Source organism: Gracilinanus agilis, chromosome 4 (assembly GCF_016433145.1).
Source record: "Gracilinanus agilis isolate LMUSP501 chromosome 4, AgileGrace, whole genome shotgun sequence".
Taxonomy (NCBI): domain Eukaryota; kingdom Metazoa; phylum Chordata; class Mammalia; order Didelphimorphia; family Didelphidae; genus Gracilinanus; species Gracilinanus agilis.
The window spans coordinates 435,982,941-435,988,464 of record NC_058133.1 but is presented as its reverse complement, the minus strand read 5'-3'; positions in this window follow the sequence as shown (position 1 = coordinate 435,988,464).

Sequence of the window (5,524 nt, the reverse complement as noted above, 5' to 3'; positions counted from 1 at the left end):
TTCTATGATTTGTTCTTTAACTATCAGATTTTGGAGAATCATTATTTAATTTCCAATTAGTTTTTGATTTGCCTGTACATGTGCCCTTGCTGATTATTATTTTTATTGCATTATGATCTAAGAAGGTTATATTTGTTATTTTTGCTCTTTTGCATTTGTTTGTCATGTTTCTATGCCCTAGTACATGGTCAATCCTTGTGAATGTACCATGTGCAGCTGAAAAGAAGGTGTATTCCTTTTTTGTCCCTATTTGTTTTTCTCCACATTTCTATTAAATCTAATTTTTCTAGGATTTCATTCACCTCTCTTATCTCTTTCTTATTTATTTTTTGGTTTGATTTATCTAGATCTGATAGAGGAATACTTAGATCTCCCTCAAGTACAGTTTTGCTATTTATTTCCTCCTTGAGCTCTGCCAGTTTCTCCTTTAGAAATCTGGATGCTATGCCATTTGGTGCATACATGTTGAGTACTAATATTTCCTCATTGTCTATACTGCCTTTTATCAGTATGTAATTACCTTCCCTATCTCTTGTAATCAGATCTATTTTTACTTTGGCTTTATCAGAAATCATGATTGCCACTCCTGCCTTCTTTTTCTCCATTGAAGCCCAAGAGATTTTGCTCCAGCCCTTGACCTTAAACCTGTATATGTCCACCTGCCTCATGTCTGTTTCTTGTAGACAACATATGGTAGGATTTTGTTTTCTAATCCACTCAGCTATTTGCTTCTGTTTTAAGAATGACTTCATCCAATTCACATTCAGGGTTATAATTATCAGCTGTTGTATTCCCTCACATTTTGGTATCCTCTCCTAGTTCTACCCCTTCTTTTTATGCTATTTCCTTTTAAACCAGTAGTTTGTTTTAAATCAATCCCCCTTGTCCCCTCCCTTGTTTTACTACCCTTTCCATCCCCTCCCTTTCTCTCTTATTATTTTTTAAGGCCTAATGAATTCCTTCCCCTTCTCTTCCTCTCCCTTTATGAACTCCCCACACCATTCCCCCTTGGTTTATCCCTTCTGACATTATCCATAATGTTAGATAGTATTTGATACCCCTATGGATCTAGCTACTCTTCCCTCTGAGGATTAATTCCACTGAAAGTAAGGTTTAAATATTTCCTATTAAAGTTTTCTTCCTCTCCTTCTTATAATAGTATTCATCCCTTCCCCTTCCTATGACCTCTTTGTGGTATAGATTATCCTATTTTTCTTATTCCTTCAAGTTTCTCTTGGTGCCATCTTCTATTCCTCCTCCCACTCCCCCCCATATCATCTTAGACCATTTAGTACTCCAACCTCTCCTTATGACTAATTCTTCTAATTACTATAATAGTGAGTACAATTTTTTAGAATTATACATAATATTTCTCCATATAGAAATACAAATAATTAGATCTTATTGAAGCCCTTAAAGAAGCAAATTTAAAAATAAGAGTTTTCTTTCTTTTCCTTTTCTTTCTTATTTACCTCTTCATGTTTTTCTTGGTTTTTGTGGTTGGATATCGAACTTTCCATTTAGTCCTAGTCTTTTCTGTGCAAATACTTGGAAATCTTCTATCTTGTTGAATGCCCATACTTTCCCCTGGAAGTATATAGTCAGTTTTGATGGGTAGTTGATCTTTGGTTGTAGACCCAATTTTCTAGCCTTTCTGAATATCATATTCCAAGCCTTGAGGTCTTTTAGTGTGGAGGCTGCCAGATCCTGTGTGGTCCTGATTGGTGCTCCTTGATATCTGAATTGTTTCTTTCTGGTTTCTTATAATATTTTGTCTTTAACTTGGAAGCTCTTGAATTTGGTAATTATATTCCTACAGGTTGTCTTTTGAGGGTTTAGTGTAGAGTGTGATCTATGGATCCTTTCTTTTTTTTTTTTTAATAATTTTTTATTTTTAGAAAAAATTTCCCTGGTTACATGTCATGTTTTTACTTTAAACTTCACCCCCTTCAGCCCCACCCCCCATCCTTCTACTAACCCCTCCTCCCGCTGTAGCTAATTCGCATTTCCACTGGTGTGGTCAGTCAAGACTTATTTACACATTATTGATAGTTCAAGTGTCCATGCAGTTGTTTTTCTTCTGTGTTTCTAGTCCTGCAGTTCTTCCTCTGAATGTGGATAGTGTTCCTTTCCATAAATCCCTCCGAATTGTCCTGGGTCATTGTATTGCTGCTAATACATATGTCCATTTCATTCGATTTTATCTATGGATCCTTTCAATATCTATATTGTCCTCTTGTTGTAGAACTTCAGGGCAGTTTTGCTGAATAATTTCTTTTAGTATGGAGTCCAAATTTCTATTAATTTCTGCTTTTTCAGGAAAACCAATGATTCTCAAATTGTCTCTTCTAGACCTGTTTTCTTGATCTTTCAATTTCTCATTGAGATATTTCATGTTTCCTTCTATTTTGTCAGTCTTTTGACTTTGCTTTATTAATTCTTCCAGTCTTGTGAGATCAATTCTAGCCTTAAAGACTGGTTCTTCAGCTATAATCTTTTAGTTTTCCTTTTCCGTCTGGTCTATCTGGCTCTTCATGGCTTCTAGCTGGTCATTTCTGGTCTTCAATTTGTTTATCAATTCATTTGATTTCTGAACCTCAATTTCCAATTGTGGTATTCTACCTTTTAAACTGTTATTTTCTTTTTGAACTATTTCCCACTTTCCTTGCCAGATCTCTTTCTTTTTCATTATCTCATATTTGAATTCCTCAAGAGCTTGTGACAAATTTGCATTTTTCGGGGAACGTTTGGACGTCTTTAATTGTTTGTCCTCTGTTTTCTGTTTTTTTTTCTGAGCAGAAGTTATTAAGTGTTATAGCTTTCTCCTTGGTCTTTTTGGTGTTTATTTCTTGGGCCTTGTTTGGCATCATTATGCTTTCTCAGACAGAAGTCTGAGTAAGGCAAACCAATACTCTTTGCATGGAGCTAAGGAAGAGTTTTTGCCTCAGGCTACTTTGCAAGTCTCTTGCCTTCCATGTCTACTAGGCCTCTGCTGTCCCAATCCCTCTCCACCTCACTCCTACAGCCAAGGTCTGAGCTCCCCTCCCCCCTTGGGTCTCTAGTTTAGCTGTTTTCAGAGTCCAGCCCCCGTGGTTGTAGTTGGTTTCCCAGAGCCCAAAACTCCTCCACCTGGAGTTTTCCCCTGAGTCTCAGAGAGCTGAGCTGCTTACACTGTCTGCTGCCTCTCTCAGCCCCACTCCCATGCTGAAGGTCTAATCTCTCCAGCCTCCTGGGGTCTCAAGTTTTGCTGCTCTCAGGGGCAAGCTCCTAGTGGTGCCAGTTATCTTCCAAGCTCCCCCACTTGCTCTAACTCTGGTGTGTAGCCTCTGACTCTAGTACAGTGGGTGGAGTGGGGGAGGTTTAATCAGCTTGCATTTTGATGGGAGCTATTGAACCCCCTTACATTGTGGAAGTGCCCAAATCCCATGTACCTTCAATACTGCACCCTAACATGGAGTTCCCTTCTTTCATCTGGATTTGGTTTTTTGTCCTTTGGAGGTATCCTGGTGGCCAGTAGTTAGGATAGTAAAATTTCTCTGCTTCTACTCTGCAGCCATCTTAACCCGGAAGTCCCCCAAAGTCCTTTTGAAAGAGATTATTCCTCATTTTGGCCTGCCAGAACATATTGATTCTGATAAAGGAACCCATTTTACTGCTCAGTCTTATTGCAAATTTATTCATTTTGGGGGATAATTCCTAAATTTCATACACCATATCATACCCAGAGCTCTGGCCAAGTTAAAAGGATAAATAAAGAACTTAAAACTATGATTGGCAAAATGTGCATGGAGACTTATTTAAAATGTCCCAAAATTCTACCTCTGGCCCTCTTTCATATCAGAAGCAGACCCAGAGGTGATTTACACATCTCACCATTTGATATGCTATTTGGACATCTCCCTATTCAGGCACAACCATTTACCCCTGCCTATTCTTCATTGTTATGAGGGGATACAACCATTCCCACTTATATCAGACAATTACAAACAAAATTATGAGTACTTCACAACTCTGGAGATGCTGTTCAAGCAAGCCTCTTAGATTTTTCACTTCATGATTTGAACCCAGGTGATAGTGTGTACATAAAGAATTCCAAACATACTGGGTCAACTGAACCTGTTTATTATGGACCATTGCAGTTCCTATTAACAACACCAACAGCCATTAAAATTAGGGAAAGGGACTCATTGCAGTCATGTGAATTGATATTGATATCTATTGATAATGAATAATTCTCTAAGCTAATTATAATTGCCTGTACCTGTTATATTGATTATTGATTGATTTGACTATTGTGATAAGAATGCCCTATTGCTGTATTTACACTATTTTGTTGCACTTTATCTGAATCATCCTTTTACTTGAACGATACATATACTACCTCACAACAGAATATCTGTATTAGTGACCTGATGTGCCTTTCAAAACATTTTGTGCCTCTTGTCATTCCTTTTGTATTTTCTTGAATGCATTATTGCTTTATATATCTCATTTGCACTCACACTGTGGATAATGGCAATTAAAGAGGAAATGAATCTTATTTTTGGAAATTAACCTCTATACTTTACCTCTGTGATTTTGAAACTACACATTTTTAACATTTTTGTTTTTTTTTCTTCCTACATGTGTAATACAGTATTTAATGTTTTTCCTCTTATTTTTTTTATATTTGAAGCACATCACTAGCATTAAATAGATTTTTGACTGTTTTGATTTTTGCAAAAACTAAGCTAACATGTCCATTTGCCTACCATATAAATGCATACCCCAAAAGCTTTGGACTATGGAAACCTGCCACTAGTTATTTAATTATTATGAGACTTTTGCTCAATGAATATGTCTAATCCAAGGAGAATCGAGCCACAAAGGAGCACAGAAGTTGGCCTGTGAAGTGCCAAAAGAGCACAAAAAGAGAAAAGAGACCAAACCAATCCTGCTGGGATTGATGGCATTCTACGCAAAGAGAGCAAAGACTTGATCATATGTGAGACACAAGGTTGTGATGCTTAACATATATTAAGACATAGGACTTCCTTGTACCATACTCTATATCAAGTACTCAACATTGATTGTTCTGCTTCCATTATCTCTGAAAGTGAAGAAAAGTATTGAACCGGGAAATGCTATTTCCCATTTGTTTCAAGATCTAGTCTATTTTTCTATTTCTTTCATGATGTTACAACTTACTGTAGTGTAGGCTGATAAATTGGGTTTGTGAGTGATTGTTGTTGCAAAGCTTAAGGGACGTGGATCACTACAAGAACCTGTTGCGATTTGTAAATTTTTTTCTTTTTCCTAGAATTTTTCTTTCTTCACATTTTTTATTATTCTATATTTTCCTTAGAGGTTATTTTTCTTTTTTAAAATTTCTTTGGACTCTTCAGTGTTTTTGATAATTGATTCATATACCTTATGACTTGACCATGTATTCCTGTGTGATTTCTATGTGTATCCCTGTATCCTCTTTAGAGGAGAATGTATAGTTATTCTCCTCAGGGAGGACTATGCTATTGTTGTGAATTTA